Source organism: Pseudophryne corroboree, chromosome 2 (genome assembly GCF_028390025.1).
Source record: "Pseudophryne corroboree isolate aPseCor3 chromosome 2, aPseCor3.hap2, whole genome shotgun sequence".
Taxonomy (NCBI): domain Eukaryota; kingdom Metazoa; phylum Chordata; class Amphibia; order Anura; family Myobatrachidae; genus Pseudophryne; species Pseudophryne corroboree.
Window position 1 is genome coordinate 259,579,521 of NC_086445.1, and position 20,290 is coordinate 259,599,810.

Here is a 20,290-nt window from a genome sequence, read left to right on the forward strand (position 1 = left end):
TATCTACTGAAACAAAAGTTTGTCTTTGCTCCAATTCTGAAACAGCCAGATACCAGCATGCCCTTCACCCTGGAGGTGGATGCCTCTTCCTTTGGAGTGGGCGCAGTCCTGTCTCAAAGAGATGATGATGGCCACTTACATCCTTGTGGCTTCTTCTCACGGAAGTTCTCCCCTGCTGAGCGCAATTACGCCATTGGTGATCAAGAGCTTCTAGCTATCAAGCTCGCTCTAGAAGAATGGAGATATCTACTGAAGGGAGCTTCTCATACTATTACTATTCTGACAGACCACAAGAACCTCCTATATTTAAAAGCCGCCCAATGCCTCAATCCTCGCCAAGCCAGATGGGCACTCTTCTTCTCCAGGTTTGACTTTAAACTTCTGTTTTGTCCAGGGTCACAGAATAGCAAGGCTGATGCTCTTTCCCGCTCCTGGGAGCAAGAAAATGAGTCTGAATCTACTGGCAAGCATCCCATTATTGATCCAGTGGCATTCTCCGCCGTGAGTATGGACTCTATGCCCCCGCCAGGGAAAAGCCTCATAAAACCGGGTCTCAGAAGGATGCTCTTGCAATGGGCACATTCCTCTTGCTTCGCTGGACACGCGGGTATACAGAAAACCTTTGAATTCATTTCCAGATCATACTGGTGGCCGACCCTGAAGAAGGACATAGCAGAGTTCATTGCATCCTGCCCTAAGTGTGCCCAGCACAAGGTACCACGCCAGTCGCCCGCTGGACAACTGTTCCTCAACATCCGTGGACCCATTTATCAATGGACTTTATTACGGATCTTCCTGAGTGTAACAAATACAATACCATCTGGGTGGTAGTTGACCGGTTCACCAAGGTGGCTCACTTCATTCCGCTCACCGGTCTTCCGTCAGCTTCCAAGTTGGCTCAAGTCTTCATCCAAAAGATCTTTAGACTACATGGTCTTCCTGAAGAGATTATCTCCGATAGATGTGTCCAGTTCGTAGCCAAATTCTGGCAAAGTCTGTGTTCGGCACTTCAAGTCAAGCTAAAGTTTTCTACGGCTTATCACCCCCAAACCAATGGGCAAACCGAGAGGGTGAATCAGGACATGGAGGCCTTCCTCCGAATTTACATTTCCTCTTCTCAAGATGTACCATTCTTCATCTTCTTCTACACCATTCCTTTCCAACTACAGGTTTCACCCAAAGGTTCCAGAGTTTAAATCGCAACCAGCAACATCAGTACCTGCAGCTCATATCACTCTTCGCCAGTTTCTCCAAAACTGGAAGAATGTCCGGGCAGCTCTCCTAAGAGCTTCCACTAGGTATAAAAGGTTTGTGGACAAGAAGCATCGGGCATTTCCTGCCCTCAAACCAGGTGACCGTGTGTGGCTGGCCACCAAGAATCTCCGATTGAAAGTCACAAGTATGAAGTTTGCTCCTCGTTACATCGGTCCTTTCCAGGTTGAGCAAGTCGTCAATCCAGTTGCCTATAAACTCAAGCTGCCTCCATTTCTGAAAATCCCTACGACATTTCATATCTCACTTCTCAAGCTGGTGGTCCTGAATTGTTTTCATTCTGCGCTCCCCACTGCACCTAAGGTCCAGACTCAACGGGGCGTTGAGTATGAGGTCGCCAAGATTCTGGACTCACGCTTCAGGTATGGTCACCTTCAGTACTTGATTGATTGGAAGGGCTATGGCCCGCCCCGAGGAACGTTCTTGGATGAACGCATCGTCCGATTTCCTCGCAAGCCTAGTAAGTGTCCTGGGGCCACTCCTAAAGGGGGGGTGCTGTCACAATCCGGGTTATTGGACACAATTATTTACCTTCCAAGTGTCTTCTGATACTGGCCCAGCGTTCCAAAACAGGATTCTATCTGTGCTGCCTGCGTGCAGCGCACTGTATATCTTTACCTCAAGTCTCTTCCCTGTGATTCCGCAGTGCTGTCATGGCAGCCTTACAGTTTAGTTGTACTGTTTTAAAGAATGGCGTCTCCTGCCCTCCACCGCCATTACTGCTGTTTACCACATGGAATATACAAACAGACTTTCCCTCCAAATGCAAACATGGACGCAGCCATGTTTTCCTCATCACATGTCATTTCACAACCTATCCGCTGCACTCTGGACTCTGCCTAATTAGCCAGCCAATGCCTGCTTCCCAGCTGGTATAAATATCCTGCTCCTGGGCTAGATAATCGTCAGTGCTTTGGTTGTCTCCTGCTTGTGGATTCTACTGCTTGTTTCTCCAGGTATTCCAGCTCCTGTGATTCAGCTCCACTAAGAGACCTGCACCTGTTTCCATCCTGCGGTTCAGCCTGACTTCTGCAGTGTTCCAGCATTGCTCCTGATTACTCTTCACGATCAGACACCGGCTTCCTGCTTCCAGCATTGGTCCTGCTTCACTTCCAGCCTCCAGCGGTGTCCGACCTGGTATCATTTTCAACTCCTCCTTTCTGCAGCACCGCTCTCCTTACTCCACAGCGTACTTAACGGCCTACCAGCTTTCCACAGTGCTCCTGAGCCGCTAGTATTCTGCTAGCGGTGCTCCACAGTGTCTTCAGTTTATTTCAATGTCATCAGCGGTATTCCTATATCACCTGCATCAGTGACCATTTCACCATTGAACCACAGTGTCCATTGATGCTCACCATCGGACTCCAAATCTACAGTGGTGAGTTCTGCACACCTTTTATTCATACCGGTTCTATCCGGCACTCTCTGCAATTACCAAGTACTACTTCTGGGCATCTGTGTTGCTCCAGGCTCTGTGCACCATCTGCTGGGCAGTACCAGTTCATACCTCTCCTCAGTGGTTAGCTGTGGCATATGGGCTTACCATCTCCAGTTCTGGCAAGGACTCTGTGATATTCTGTTCTGCAAGCCACAGCACTAATTACCCTGCGTTTCTGGGAACTGTACTGTAATTTACCATTGCACATCTCCTGTGACGTTTTGCCTATCTAAGGTGTCTTAAGCTGTGTGTTCAATAAAACTGACTTTACCTTTTACAACTTCGTTGTCGTGGTCACGCCTTCGGGCAACTGGTACTAGAGCTCCCGTATGTCAAGAAACCCAATACTACCTCCCCGGTTCACCTACATGTCAGCCCCTACATCTGAGGCTTCCCCAGGTCAGTCTCAGCCCTCAGTTGTGACATAACGTATATAAGGACCTGTGAGTTGCGCAAGCCAAAGTGTGGTGACGAGTCTTGCCCTCTGGCCAAGTTGAGTCAGGATACAAGACCTACTCCTGTCTCTACTGTGGCAGAGGTACTTGTCACACAACCCACACTAAAAAGCTCTCTGTCGTATAATTGGGGTCCTTGGGCAAGGGAGCCCCATTATAGATTCAGGAATCAAAAAAGAATGTTTCTCTCCTCTCTTGAGGTTCCTGTTGAAGCAGAGTTGCAAGCCCCTGGAGTGGTGCCCGTTGCCCAGGGTCCTGGAGTGGTGCCCGTTGCCCAGGGTCCTGGAGTGGTGCCCGTTGCCCAGGATCTTGGAGCGGTACCTGATGCCCAGAGTGCTGGAGCGGTACCCGATGCCCAGAGTGCTGGAGCGGTACCCGATGCCCAGAGTGCTGGAGCGGTACCCGATGCCCAGAGTGCTGGAGCGGTACCCGATGCCCAGAGTGCTGGAGTGGTACCCGATGCCCAGAGTGCTGGAGTGGTACCCGATGCCCTAGCTTATAGAGGGACATCAAATATTATAGTTCAGGTGTCCATACCAGAAGGGGTCTCAGAAGCTGTTACCCCAGGTAGGGACTTGAAAAGCGCAACCCCAGAAAGGGTATCTAAAACCATAGTTCTAGAAGGGAACTCGAGAAGCAAAACCCCAGAAGGGATATTTGAAGTAATATCCTCAAGTGGGGTCTCGAGAGACGCAGCCTCTAAGAAGGGTCTAGAGGTCGCTTCCCCAGGAAAGAACTTAAGAGGCGTAGCATTAGTGGAGGTGCTGAAGGTTATAGCTTCAGCAAAAGTCCCGGAAGTCATAGTCCCGGGAGAAGTTTCGATAATTATCGACTCAGAGAGGGAGGCCGATGGCTCGGTCCCAGTAAAAGAATCCGAGGTGCTGACCCCAGCGGGGTTCCCGGAGGCCACTGCCCCAGCGGGGTTCCCGGAGGCCACTGCCCCAGCGGGGTTCCCGGAGGCCACTGCCCCAGCGGGGTTCCCGGAGGCCACTGCCCCGGGTGGGGTTCAGAAAGTCACTGCCCCGGGTGGGGTTCAGAAAGTCACTGCCCCGGGTGGGGTTCAGAAAGTCACTGCCCCGGGTGTTGTTCAGAGAGTCTCAGCCTCGAGTAAGGTCAATAGTGACCAGGTCCTAGCAAAGCACTCCAGTCAGTCAGATGGGAAGGAAACAGATCCTGACTCTGATATCTCAACATCCATAATCTTTGATGGGGACTTAGCCCAATTTCTGGCACTTTACAAACACTATTACATTATTATGTTGTCTAGACCATTTCTGGGCATCACTTCAGAGAACCTTGTGCTTTATCTGATTTATTCTTTTAGAGGAGAGCCTTTTGAGTGGGCGACCAGCCTAATGAAAGCTGAAGATCCCATTCTTCAGGATCCCCCTGCATTCAGTGATGCAATTATTAAAAGATATTCCTCTAAGTCACCCGTCTTGTCTGCTGAGAGTCCACCAAATACTGTAAACTCGGCACAAGAGTTCCAGCCCGTTGTTTTGACTGCAGGATGTGCTTTTCTGACTTCTTCTTCTTCTAATAATAATAGTACTTTGCCAGAAAGTTCAGCTCCCAAGGGTAAGAAACCTGTCTCTGATTTGAACGCAGCCTTGCTGGGTGGTACCATCAGTTCAGACAATGTTTGGGGAATTACCTTGGTCAGACCTAAAGAGCCTTGTAAAAAGAAGAAGAAGAAGAAGAAAAAGAAGAAAAATAAATAATTTTTGACTCTTGCCTTGATATAAAAAAAAAAAAAAAGATATTTTTTCCTTATCTTGTGTCCAGTGGCCACCGTCAGGGAGAGGGCACTGTTACAAGCTGTGGTTGCAGCTTGTTTCTGTTTTCGTGTCTGTTAGACCAGTGTGTCAGGGTTTTTTTTGTATCCCTTGTTTTGGATAGTCTGTATTTTGGGGTCCTTTGACCCCTCCTCAAGGGGGGGGGTACTGTTATGAGCCACGGCTGTGGCTCATTCCTGTTTTGCATGTCAGTTAGGTATTTTATGTTTATAAGTTGTTTTGCAGGCCAGGATTTCCCGTTGCTCTGTTTAAGAGTACTCTTGGTTGCTGCCGCTGGTGAGTCTGTGTAATTGCAGCTTGTTCCCATGTGTTCAGCCTCACCTGGCTGCTAATTGCATCTTGTCAGTTTGGAGTCATGCAACAGGGCAGCTGCATGAGATTATTAATTAGGCCTCTCTGTTATATGCTGGCTCAGTGCTATTCACAGATGCTGGTGATATTTCTGGGTATCCAGTCTGCTTGAGTTCTGAGCTTGGTTCCTGCTAGTTCCTGAGCTTCCTGTGTCGATTCCTGTGTCAGTCCCTGTGTCGATTCCTATGTCTGATCCCGTGTCCTGCCGTGAGGCGTTCCTGTCCTGAGGTCCAGTGCCTTTGCCTGTGCCTGGTCAAGTTTCTGGCTTCTTGGTGTCCACCAGTCTGTCGTTTGGGATTCTGCCTGTCCTCCAGTTCTGAGAGTCTGTGTCAGCAGCATTGGGAGTTCCTGTCCGTTTGCCAGTATTCGTACCGGTTCCGTGAGTAGCGGCTCTGCCGCGTCCGTCGGCCTAGGCCTCTGTATTCCATTATTATTTCTGTCACTGGTGTTTTGCAGAGGGTTCTGCTTATGCTGTCACCACCGGTACACAAAAGTATTGTGTGGGCGTGTGGTCAGCATTTCCTTTGTTGTTCTTTTCCTTTGGCGGCAAGCTGCACATACATTTAGTTTTAGGCTAGTTAGTAGCCCCTGGCTTTGGTTGATTCAGTAAGAGGGCCCCTTGTTATCACCCTGTCTCGGTACACTCTTTGTCTCTCATTAAGACCTGAGGGGGCATCGAAGTTGGGCAGACGTAATCCGCCCTTCAAACGCGGCTGCCATGGGCTCAAGCAACCATAGTCTCGCAAGAGTGTACTAACAGCACGGGTGAGACAACGGAGATAGGGCGCCAGGGGCTATTCCCTTTCCATTCCCCTTTCCCAGCATTACGTTCCAGTGCTCCGGTCCTTGCAATAAGATCTCCTCAGACCAGAGTGCTGGAATCATAACAATTGCATGTAAATCTGGCTCTGGGGTTAGCCAGTGCCTCCTGAGCCATTTAGCTCACCACATGTCCTTGGTTTGTAGAGCTCTGCTACACATGCGTTTGCACACTTGCAAAGCGAAAATACACTCCCCTATGGGCGGCGACTTTGCTAACGCAGGACTGCAAAAAAAACTATTTCAGTAAACCCTAGCGTGCAAACAAGTCTGAATTAGACCCAATATGCTGTTCATTTATGTGCACTGGCAAAAGTATGTCTGGACCATTCATGGATTGCCCTGACTTTTAAGCGTGGGTTTCACTGGTAAATGTTACTGTGGATCATGAGCATTATATGTATCTCATTTGCAAGACAATATCTAAATTTGACAGTATATGCACTAGATGGTTAGATTCTGCTTACGTGTCCTCAAGCCTCTCTATGTAGCACGCTATGTACATCTGTTTGCTTGTATTACCTTAATTGCTTTTTATACCTGCAGTCAGGAGATATTATGTTTGTGACCCTCATTTATTTATTATGTTTTCATTTTTTTTATTTGTGTTGTATGCCATTTTCTTTGATTTTGTTTTCTGTTTTGTTAGGTCTTATTTTCTATATAATATGTAAATTGATATAAGTGTATTGTGTTTGTTTTTATGTTTATTGTTTGTACTGTGCTTGATTGTTTGGGGGCTCATTGATAATCTTGCACCTACTACTGAACATACGAGATCAACTGTATTTTTTTTTTTTACTATTCTTATACATTCTGCTGAGTGTTGATCTGCATAATTTGATTTTTTCTGTGTTTCTTTCAATTGAATGCTACAGGTCATGTGGTGCCGTTGCCTTGGCATATTTGTACTGTTGGTTTACTGTAAATGCTATTGGTTGCTCAATAAAAATATTTAATTTTTTATAAAATAGAGGGAAAACACAGAAAGGGAGGTACTTCATATTGGAAATGATGTGTTTGCAGGTGTTGATATTGCAGAGTTATATGGGCACACACCAGCAGATGAACAATGAACAGTGGTGTTGGTTAATTGATAGTAGGTACAGCCCTACTCACTGTTACATGTACTGTACACTGGTGATGGAGTGGAACTTGAGTCAAGTGGAATTTCATACAGCTCACCAGCCAGTGAGCGTATACTGTAAACAGGTAGCGTTACAAGGATTCTGGAACACGCTGCGCATTGCAGGTAATTGCAGGTCGGACTGGAGCTAAGCAGGAGATGTCTGTCTCCCACCATGCCACACTTCACAATTGTGGCCGGAGAGACCCCCCAGCCACATGAATAATGGCATCCGCGGCGCTGAAAGGGTTAACCCTCAGCTGCCAGGCGCCATTTTAAATGGACAATGGGCACTAGGTGCCATTTTAAAAAGGAACGCTTGGCTCTAGGCACTATGTACTATATATGACGAAATGTATGTTTAATAATGTGTCTTAATATGTTATATTGCTGCGCTGTGCGTAGTTGGAGAATTATGAACTGCACGGTTATAGAACTGCATGGACAGGGCACATATGAGAAAAGTGCAGTATGAGTTATTTTGATTCTAAAGGGCTTTGACAATTGTTCTTCAGCAACTTGCACATAGCAAGTCATATGTTAATTGTCCTAGCTCCAGACTTGCTATGTACAAGTAAGTGTCAATTAGCAGGCCTTTTGGTGGCCAAATATTTTCTTTGCAATACAAACTAAGGTTTGGAATGAAGACTGTGTTTTCAGCCTTTCCTGTTGTAAGCCCAAAAACTGGGTTTGCATGGAGATGTGAATGAGACAGGAACATGTTAATCAGATGGTGTTTTATGAATGCAAACTAGTGGGTTTCGTTTAACAACAGTCTGACCAAAGATTTCCTAGGCTGCATTATGTACAGTAGCGGATCTTGCCACGGGCAAGTAGGATTTTTGCCCGGGGCGCCGCTGTCCCGAGGGCGCCGCCGCCGTGGCAAAATCCACTACTGGTGCTAGTGCCATGCAGTGCGCGATGACGTCATTGCGCACCGCACGGCATTGTGTGAGTGGCCATAGACACTAGAGGTCATAATTGACCTCTAGTGTCTGTGCGGTGCTATGGGAGAGACATCATGATGTCTCTCCCATAGATCCGAGGAACTGCGCCGGCGGCCGGAGATGGAGGGCAGCAGCGGTTGGGAAGCAGGAGCGGGGATGGTATTTATTTATGTATTTTTGGGGGTAAGCGGAGCTACTAGGGGGCACAGTATTAGGGGCACAACTACTGAGAGCACAGCTACAGGGAGCACAGTATTGGGGGCACAACTACTAAGGGCACAGCTACAGGGGGCACAACTACTGAGGGCACAGTACTGTGGGCACAACTACTGAGGGCACAGTACTGGGGCACAGTATTGGGGGCACAACTACTGAGGGCACAGTATTGGGGGCACAACTACTGAGGGCACAGTACTGGGGGCACAACTACTGAGGGCACAGCTACAGGGGGCACAACTACTGAGGGCACACTACTGAGGGCACAACTACTGAGGGCACAGCTACAGGGGGCACAACTACTGAGGGCACAGCTACAGGGGGCACAGTACTGTGGGCACAACTACTGAGGGCACAGTACTGGGGCACAGTATTGGGGGCACAACTACTGAGGGCACAGTATTGGGGGCACAACTACTGAGGGCACAGTACTGGGGGCACAACTACTGAGGGCACAGCTACAGGGGGCACAACTACTGAGGGCACACTACTGAGGGCACAACTACTGAGGGCACAGCTACAGGGGGCACAACTACTGACGGCACAGCTACAGGGGGCATAACTGTGACCATGCCCCTTCCCCATGAAGCCACTCCCTATTTTTTGGCACGCACATACGACGTGCACTGACCATGTTTTACCTGTTGGAGGGGCGCCAGGCGCCAAAGGAAACTTTCGCCCTGGGCGCCACAAGGTCTAGAGCCAGCCCTGATTATGTAGGATGCAGATTTATGTTTAAATTACAATAACTTTGTCTGTGTGTGACAGGAAGAAGGAAATTGCTTTTTTTGCAGTTACATCCTTTTTAAATTTAATTTATTTATTTATATTTTGTACGATATCCTGATTGGATGGAAAGGACTCAGGGGGGATTACCCCCTGAGATGCATTGTGGTTTCACTAGCGCACGCAGGGGGGTTTTCCGAGTACCTAGAAACCCCCCACCCTGCCGCCGATCCATCGCCAACAGTGATCGATTTTTCTTAATGTAGTTACCTCTCGCTGTTTACAGTCCCGCGGCTCCGCCCCCAGCGTGTCCTGATCACTGCTGCCCACAGTGATCGGGCAGCCAGCTGCATCCCCAACACACACGGCGACTAGACTGCTCGGGCTGGCGTGGAGAGGCGCCATCCTGGCTCTGCTGCGCCGGCCATGATATGCACCGCAGAGACAGAATCTGATTCTGCACTGCAGCTACGGGCAGGCGGATGAGCAGCGCCTGTTCCTACAGTTGGCCTGTGCTCCTCTGAATCCAGCTCAGGCATCATAACGCGTGACACTGCTGCGGACTAAGAAGTGCTGCTGCTCCCTATACAATATGCCAGAGGCAGGTCAGTGGAAACGTTGTGGAGGGGCTTATCTCTCCTCTCATGGTGCCCCAACCCCACCCCCACCCCCAATCCTGTCACCTGTCATTTTGTTCTGGATCCGCATCTGGGCTTAAGGATCTCACTGTGACTATAAGTTTTATATACATATATGTAACTATATATATGTAACAGGACTTTTGCCTGGGGCACGGCAAGATCCGCTGCTGCTGTGCCCCCCGCTGCCGCCCGCTGTCCCGCTACGCGTCTAGTTTCCCTTCGTGGAGAGGACCTTTTCTGTAATGATGTGCGGTGCGCGTTGACGTCATCGCGCACCGCACAGCAAATGTCCTCTCCACGAAGGGAACTAGACGTGTAGCGTCGCGCATCGCGCACCGCACATCATTTCAGCGGCACTACTATTGTACAGGGGGCGTAACTGACCACGCCCCCTGTATGAAGCCACGCCCCCTATGGCCGCCTGGGGCGCAAAAAGCCCCTGAGCCGGCCCTGCACACACACATAACACATCAAAAGTGCAGCACTCAGCATAATAAAGACAAATCACAGGTAGATTCTGTCAACGTTTCTGTGTTGTCAGGGCAATAGTGGCAACACTGAAACATTGACAGAATCTACCTGTGTTATGTCTTTATTATGCTGAGTGCTGCACCTTTGACGTATCATTTTGTGGACTGTGCGGGCACCGGGTATTATTGAAGTGCCGGACTTTGGGGAGAGAGTGTGTATATGTGTATGTATGTGTGTGTATATGTATATGTATGTATCTATCTATCTATCTATCTATATATATATATATATATATATATATATATATATACAGTATAGAATTGGTGGCACTCACAGATTCTTTGTCAAACAGAATCTGTGAGTGCCACCATTTCTATACTGCATATTACATTAGTGTTGGGAGACACCACAACAGGTTACAGAGTGCATACTACCGCAGTCTCTGACCCCTTGGTAGATGCTAGATTCAAGTGGGCTAAGGGACATTTTCCGTCAGGGGGAGGAGCCATGACACAAGGGGGAGGAGCTAGGCCAGCGGGATAGTTCCTTTACTATCCACGCCACCACCTATTACCTTTAGTAATCAGGTGGCGAGCGGAGCGGGGCGAGCTACCGAGCCCAAAGCGTGGCAAGCGAAGCGAGCCCGCGATGGTACTTTTCGGGTACCCTGTTCGGTCGTAGCTCCTCCCCCTGGTGATGTGTCTCCTCCCCTAGGTACGTCAGAAGGTCCCTTCTCCCACTCCGACATAGAACCAACCCTGACACCTTATGCTTGGCTCCACCCCCTCTTTGGAAACCCCCCTTCACAAATCCTGCGTTTGCCCCTGGGTTTTACTGTATAAAAAAAGGAGGTCTGTTAGCCTCTAGGTCAGTGGTCGGGGAACAGGGGTGAATGACCCCAAATGGGGTGAAAATGAAATTCCTGGGGGTAATGGACGGTCACGCTGCCGAGACACAGCCCCGTCCAGCACTGGCCAGCTCGCGATGTGACGTACTGACGTCATACCGTGCTCCCTCCTGCCGGCCCTGCGCTTTGCTCCTGGCTACACCTGTGCTGTGTTCTTGGCCGCGGTGTTACATGCTGACGTTACACCATGCTCCCTCACGCCCGCCCATCCTGCACTGTCTTATCCTCCTGCCCGCGGCCCGCCAACCCACACACAGAACACTTGAAGTTTTCTGTGGCTGACCGCTGACGGAGTTCCGCAGAATCAGACAGTGGCCTACATAACAGTGGGAAATTCCCACTGACATTACTGAGGTGAGGATGTGACCATCTGTCTCCTAAAAGTCGTGTCCCCCCCCTCCCCCCTCATCCAGCTTTCTTACATTCTTTCTGGTGTTTTGGCCCGGGGAGAAAGTGTTAATTAACCCATTCATTGCCAAAAAATAATTGGTGAAAATAATAAAAAATAAAAATATAAAAAATAATTATGTATATATCTCAGAAATGCTATATAAACAGTTATAACCAGTATTTATGCACAATAATATATGATTTCCTTCCTTTCAAATCAAGGGGGTAACGTCGGCGTATCTAAATATATTCTGGGGTAAAAGGTAAAAAAGTTCCCTGACCCCTGCTCTAGGTGTATTATACCATTCTCATTCTGCTGTGAACATCTTGCGGTATGCTGTTTCCCCTAGCAATAGGGAAGAGTTCTCTTTAGATCATTTGCCTCAAGACGACCGCGTCATCTTGTGACCTACAGGGCTAGGCGAAACCTAGCTCCGTTTTCCGGCTGTCCAGGGTACACCTAGCATCTCCAAGCTTCGCCTTCCGCCTGCTACCGTGCTGTGCTTAGGCAAGCAACTAGTGGGGATTCGTCAACACCACACAGGGGTGGTAAGACAGCGTGTCGATGCATACAGAGCAGAACTGTGGTTCCAGACGCCCCGGCTACAAGGAGTCTGGTGGTGGCAGCGTAGTACCACCCACTGCGCAGTGGTGGAGTCAGTAACAGGTGGTTACTGACTGTTAGCGGGAATCCCCTATGTGGCCAGGTCCCGTGTGACCACTCTGTGACTGGGGCCGGGACCGTCCGGTGACAACTATGAAAAGACAAGATGACTCCTGTAAATGCTCAGTAGATTTCTCAGGGGAATACATACGTATTCCCGGCGGATGGGATGCTGGCTGTCAATATCACAACAGCGGCATCCCACCTGCCAGAATACCGCAGGGGGCGAGCACAAAGAGTGCCCTTGTGGGCTTGATGGCCTGCTGCGCTCACCTCAGATTCTTTTACCACTCTATGGGTGTTGTGGACACCCACAAGTGGGAATAGCCCCCGTGCACCAGGATTCCGGCTGTCTGAATTGTCAGCTGTCAGGATACCGTCGTCGGTATCCTGACCGGCGGGATCCCGACAGCAGGCAAATTAACTGCATCCTGTCTAAGGAGCCATCTTAGGATAGGACATGAAGCCTCCCTGGAGAACAGGATGACTGCAGTCTGCGCAATAGTGCCATCCTCTTACAGCAATTACTGTACAACATCAGGCAAATAAGGAGGAGTGATCAAAATGTGACACCCATGGACAGGAATGGATTGGGTTGAAAAACCAGCCAAAGAAATTTGTGAAAGCAGCTCTAATGGTGGTGGGATCTTTTGAGAGTGCGGGGTTTGATGAGGGCAGGATACTCTCCTCAAAAGCAAGAGCTTTTACAAAAGAGAAACTGCCATTGTTTGTTTGTCTCTTTTACAGGACCAAGCGTAATTCCAGAAAATTGGGGATTACATTTGCTGGACAAGTAAGAGATAAATCAAATTTATAATTAGAGTTGAAGATTTTGATATTAGAAATGCTAAAAAGTTAACAACTGACACACTTACTGCACCTACATGCGCGCTGCACTCACGCCACCTCAGATGTCAGACAGGTGCGCCATTAAAAAGTGTGTAAAATAATAAAAAATTGTTTCATTCACATATTGAATTGAATTGAAATGGCATGTGGCCCTGGTTCAGTCGTGTAACTGTTTTAGATGTGACATATAATTGAAAATATAAAAATTTAGGTGAATGCAGTGAAAAATGGTGTGGTCTCATGGAGAAGGGGCGTAACTAGAGATGTGCACCGGAAATTTTTCGGGTTTTGTGTTTTGGTTTTGGATTAGGTTCCGCGGCCATGTTTTGGATTCGGACACATTTTGGCAAAACCTCCCTGAAATTTTTTTGTCGGATTCGGGTGTGTTTTGGATTCGGGTGTTTTTTTTACAAAAAAACCTCAAAAACAGCTTAAATCATAGAATTTGGGGGTCATTTTGATCCCATATTATTATTAACCTCAATAACCACAATTTCCACTCATTTCCAGTCTATTCTGAACACCTCACAATATTATTTTTAGTCCTAAAATTTGCACCAAGGTCGCTGGATGACTAAGCTAAGCGACCCAAGTGGCCAGCACAAACACCTGGCCCATCTAGGAGTGGCACTAAGGTGTCAGACAGGATGGCACTTAAAAAAATTGGCCCCAAACATCTCACATGATGCAAAGATAAATTAAAAAAAGAGGTGCAAGATGGAATTGTCCTTGGGCCCTCCCACCCACCCTTGTGTTGTATAAACAGGACATGCACACTTTAACAAACCCATCATTTCAGCGACAGGGTCTGCCACACGACTGTGGCTTAAATGACTGGTTGGTTTGGGCCCCCACCAAAAAAGAAGCAATCAATCTCTCCTTGCACAAACTGGCTCTACAGAGGCAAGATGTCCACCTCCTTCTCATCCTTCGATTCATCACCCTTTGCACTGTGTACATCCCCCTCCTCACAGAGTATTAATTCATCCCCACTGGAATCCACCATCTAAGGTCCCTGTGTACTTTCTGGAGGCAATTGCTGGTGAATGTCTCCACGGAGGAATTGATTATAATTCATTTTGATGAACATCATCTCCACATTTTGTGGAAGTAACCTCGTATGCCGATCGCTGACAAGGTAACCAGCTGCACTAAACACTCTTTCGGAGTACACACTGGAGGGGGGGCAACTTAGGTAAAATAAAGCCAGTTTGTGCAAGGGCCTCCAAATTGCCTCTTTTTCCTGCCAGTATACGTACGGACTGTCTGACTTGTCCGTACGTATACTTGGATGCGGTCACTCATATAATCCTCCACCATTCTTTCAATGGTGACAATCATATGCAGTGACAGTAGACGACATGTCAGTAATCGTTGGCAGGTCCTTCAGTCCGGACCAGATGTCAGCACTCGCTCCAGACTGCCCTGCATCACCGCCAGCGGGTGGGCTCGGAATTCTTAGCCTTTTCCTCGCAGCCCCAGTTGCGGGAGAATGTGAAGGAGGAGCTGTTGACGGGTCACGTTCCGCTTGACTTGACAAGTGTCTCACCATCAGGTCTTTGGACATCTGCAGACTTGTGTCTGCCGGAAAGAGAGATACAATGTAGGCTTTAAACCTAGGATCGAGCACGGTGGCCAAAATGTAGTGCTCTAATTTCAACAGATTGACCACCCGTGAATCCTGGTTAAGAGAATTAAGGGCTCCATCCACAAGTCCCACATGCCTAGCAGAATCGCTCCATTTTAGCTCCTTCTTCAATCTCTCCAGCTTCTTCTGCAAAAGCCTGATGAGGGGAATGACCTGACTCAGGCTGGCAGTGTCTGAACTGACTTCACGTGTGGCAAGTTCAAAGGGTTGCTGAACCTTGCACAACGTTGAAATCATTCTCCACTGCGCTTGAGTCAGGTGCATTCCCTCTCCTTTGCCTATATCGTAGGTAGATGTATAGGCTTGAATGGACTTTTGCTGCTTCTCCATCCTCTGAAGCATATAGAGGGTTGAATTCCACCTCGTTACCACCTCTTGCTTCAGATGATGGCGGGGCAGGTTCAGGAGTGTTTGCTGGTGCTCCAGTCTTTGGCACGCGGTGGCTGAATGCCGAAAGTGGCCTGCAATTCTTCGGGCCACCGACAACATCTCTTGCACGCCCCTGTCGTTTTTTACAAAATTCTACACCACCAAATTCAATGTATGTGCAAAACATGGGACGTGCTGGAATTTGCCCACATGTAATGCACGCACAATATTGGTGGCGTTGTCCGATGTCACAAATCCCCAAGAGAGTCCAATTGGGGTAAGCCATTTTGCGATGATGTTCCTCAGTTCCCGTAAGAGGTTGTCAGCTGTGTACCTCTTATGGAAAGCGGTGATACAAAGCGTAGCCTGCCTAGGAACGAGTTGGTGTTTGCGAGATGCTGCTACTGGTGCCGCCGCTGCTGTGCTTGCTGCGGGAGGCCATACATCTACCCAGTGGGCTGTCACAGTCATATAGTCCTGAGTCTGCCCTGCTCCACTTGTCCACATGTCCGTGGTTAAGTGGACATTGGGTACAACTGCATTTTTTAGGACACTGGTGACTCTTTTTCTGACGTCTGTGTACATTCTCCGTATCGCCTGCCTAGAGAAATGGAACCTAGATGGTATTTGGTACCGTGACACAGTACCTCAAGCAATTCTCTAATTCCCTGTGAATTAACGGCGGATACCGGACACACGTTTAACACCACCGCAGCTGCCAAGACCTGAGTTATCCGCTTTGCAGCAGGATGACTGCTGTGATATTTCATCTTCCTCGCAAAGGACTGTTGGACAGTCAATTGCTTACTGGAAGTAGTACAAGTGGTCTTCCGACTTCCCCTCTGGGATGGCGATCAACTCCCAGCAGCAACAACAGCAGCGCCAGCAGCAGTAGGCGTTACACTCAAGGATCCATCGGAGGAATCCCAGTCAGGAGAGGACTCGTCAGACTTGCCAGTGACATGGCCTGCAGAACTATTGGCTTTCCTGTCTAAGGAGGAAATTGACACTGAGGGAGTTGGTGGTGTGGTTTGCAGGAGCTTGGGTACAAGAGGAAGGGATTTAGTTGTCAGTGGACTGCTTCCACTGTCACCCAAAGTTTTTGATCTTGTCAATGACTTCTGATGAATGCGCTCCAGGTGACGTATAAGGGAGGATGTTCCTAGGTCGTTACCGTCCTTACCCCTACTTATTACAGCTTGACAAAGGCAACACACGGCTTGACACCTGTTGTCCGCATTTCTGTTAAAATAATTCCACACCGACGAGGTGATTTTTTTTGTAATTTGACCAGGCATGTCAATGGCCATATTCGTCCCACGGACAACAGGTGTCTCCCCGGGTGCCTGACTTAAACAAACCACCTCACCATCAGAATCCTCCTTGTCAATTTCCTCCTCAGCGCCAGCAACACCCACATCCTCATCCTGGTGTACTTCAACAGTGACATCTTCAATTTGACTATCAGGAACTGGACTGCGGGTGCTCCTTCCAGCACTTGCAGGGGGCGTGCAAATGGTGGAAGGCGCCACCTCTCCCCATCTAGTGTTGGGAAGGTCAGGCATCGCAACCGACACAATTGGACTTTCCTTGGGGATTTGTGATTTAAAAGAATGCACAGTTCTTTGCTGTGCTTTTGCCAGCTTAAGTCTTTTCATTTTTCTAGCGGAAGGATGAGTGCTTCCATCCTCATTTGAAGTTGAACCACTAGCTATGAACCAGGGCCGGCTCCAGGCATGTTCGACTAGAGCGGCCGCGCGGGGCGCCACTCTTATAGGGCGCCGCACGCTGCGGCCGCCATATTCCTGCCTGGAGCCAGCCTTTAATCTGTGTGTCCCACTCCCGGCCGCTTGTGTGCGCACTATGCAGCGCGCTGTGCGGCGCCGGCGTCTGACATTGGACGCCGGCGCCGCGCAGCGTGCATAGCGCGCAGACAGTATCGTTCCTCCGTCCGCGGCCCCCCCACCCGCCCGCGCCCACAGCAGTACTCCCGGCTCCCAGCACCGCAGTGTCAGTGACAGGTAAGTTAAAATCTGTCTGGCACTGTGTGGGGTCGTTTATGTTTCTGGCACTGTGGGGGCATATCTGCACTGTGGGGGCATTATGTTTCTGGCACTGTGGGGGCATACCTGCACTGTGGGGGCATTATGTTTCTGGCACTGTGGGGGCATACGCATATCTGCACTGTGGGGGCATTATGTTTCTGGCACTGTGGGGGCATATCTGCACTGTGGGGGCATTATGTTTCTGGCACTGTGGGGGCATATCTGCACTGTGGGGGCATTATGTTTCTGGCACTGTGGGGGCATATCTGCACTGTGGGGGCATTATGTTTCTGGCACTGTGGGGGCATACGCATATCTGCACTGTGGGGGCATTATGTTTCTGGCACTGTGGGGGCATATCTGCACTGTGGGGGCATTATGTTTCTGGCACTGTGGGGGCATATCTGCACTGTGGGGGCATTATGTTTCTGGCACTGTGGGGGCATATCTGCACTGTGGGGGCATTATGTTTCTGGCACTGTGGGGGCATATCTGCACTGTCGGGGCATTATGTTTCTGGCACTGTGGGGGCATACGCATATCTGCACTGTGGGGGCATTATGTTTCTGGCACTGTGGGGGCATATCTGCACTGTGGGGGCATTATGTTTCTGGCACTGTGGGGGCATTATGTTTCTGGCACTGTGGGGGCATATCTGCACTGTGGGGGCATTTATGTATCTGGCACTGTGGGGGCATATCTGCACTGTGGGGGCTTTTATGTTTTGTGGCACGGCGGGCATTTATTTATCTGGCACTGTGGGGGCATTTATGTTTTGTGTCACTGGGGGCATTTATGTATCTGGCACTTATGTATCTGGCACTGTGGGGGCACTTATGTATCTGGCACTGTGGGGGCACTTATGTATCTGGCATTGTGTGGTCATTTATGTATCTGGCATTGTGGGGGCATTTATGTATCTGGCACTGGGGGCATATCTGCACTGTGTGACCATTTATGTATCTGGCACTGCTGGGGGGCATGTCACGTGTAGCTGGCACTGCTGGGGGGTATGTCACGTGTAGCTGGCACTGCTGGGGGGCATGTCACGTGTAGCTGGCACTGCTGGGGGGCATATCATGTAGTGTATCTACTAGGCGTCTGTGGCTAGGCAATGTGTCTATTGTGCGCTGCCTGGCGCAAAGTGTCTATCGTGCGCTGCCTGGCGCAAAGTGTCTATCGTGCTCTGCCTGGCGCAAAGTGTCTATCGTGCTCTGCCTGGCGCAAAGTGTCTATCGTGCTCTGCCTGGCGCAAAGTGTCTATCGTGCTCTGCCTGGCGCAAAGTGTCTAACGTGCTCTGCCTGGCGCAAAGTGTATAGGAGGTTCTACCTGGTGCAATGTGTATTAGCTGCACTACTATGTGGTGTAATGCGAATTGCCACTATTCTGTGGTCATGCACCTTCCCCACGAAGCAACACCCCTAAATTTTTGCTGCGCGCCTTCGGCGCGCACTGTCCCTGCTTCAGCATGTGGGTGGAGGAGCACCAAGCATTACAGTATGTACATCATTTTGCCCTCCTTACTTAAAAATGTGCCCTCCTTGTGATCAGCACCCTGCCCTAAAACGTGAACACTATCATGTGTAGCTGGCACTGCTGGGGGTCTATTGTGTGTAGCTGGCACTGTTGAGGGGCATGTCATGTGTAGCTGGCACTGCTGCGGGGCATGTCATGTGTAGCTGGCACTGCTGCGGGGCATGTCATGTGTTGCTGGCACTGCTGCGGGGCATGTCATGTGTTGCTGGCACTGCTGCGGGGCATGTCATGTGTAGCTGGCACTACACTGGAGACGTGTGTAAGGAACACTACTGTGGCTGTTCTGCATAAGGCTGCTAATTGTGTGCATAGAGGGGGTGTGAAAAAAATATATTTATTTATAGTTTAATAATATGAAGTTACGAGGCCACACCCACTTTCCCAGGAGGCCACGCCCACTTTCCCCCGAAGCTCGCGCGCATTCGGCGCGCGCATAGGGGTTGGGGGGCGCTTTTACATTTTCTCGCTCAGGGTGCTAGTAGGCCTGGAGCCGGCCCTGCCATGAACATAGGCCAGGGCCTCAGCCGTTCCTTGCCACTCCGTCTCATAAATGGCATATTGGCAAGTTTACGCTTCTCCTCAGACTCTGTTCTCCATCTTTTAATGTGTGGAATTATATGCCAGTGATATATCAATAGCAATGGCCTACTGCACCGTACTGCTATATATATACTGGTGGTCAGCAAAATTCTGCACTGTCCTCCTACTATATACTGCGCACAACTACAATGCAGCACAGATATGGATAGTATACTTGACGACACAGAGGTAGAGCAATGGACTACTGTACCGTACTGCTATATATATATATATATATATATATATATATATACTGGTGGTCAGCAAAATTCTGCACTGTCCTCCTACTATATACTGCGCACAACTACAATGCAGCACAGATATGGATAGTATACTTGACGACACAGAGGTAGAGCAATGGACTTCTGTAACGTACTGCTATATATATACTGGTGGTCAGCAAAATTCTGCACTGTCCTACTACTATATACTGCGCACAACTACAATGCAGCACAGATATGGATAGTATACTTGATGACACAGAGGTAGAGCAATGGACTACTGTACCGTACTGATATATATATACTGGTGGTCAGCAAAATTCTGCACTGTCCTCCTACTATATACTGCGCACAACTACAATGCAGCACAGATATGGATAGTATACTTGACGACACAGAGGTAGAGCAATGGACTACTGTACCGTACTGCTATATATATATATATATATATATATACTGGTGGTCAGCAAAATTCTGCACTGTCCTCCTACTATATACTGCGCACAACTACAATGCAGCACAGATATGTATAGTATACTTGACGACACAGAGGTAGAGCAATGGACTACTGTACCGTACTGCTATATATATACTGGTGGTCAGCATAATTCTGCACTGTCCTCCTACTATATACTGCGTACAACTACAATGCAGCACAGATATGGATAGTATACTTGACGACACAGAGGTAGAGCAATGGACTACTGTACCATACTGCTATATATATATATATACTGGTGGTCAGCAAAATTCTGCTCTGTCCTCCTACTATATACTGCGCACAACTACAATGCAGCACAGATATGGATAGTATACTTGACGA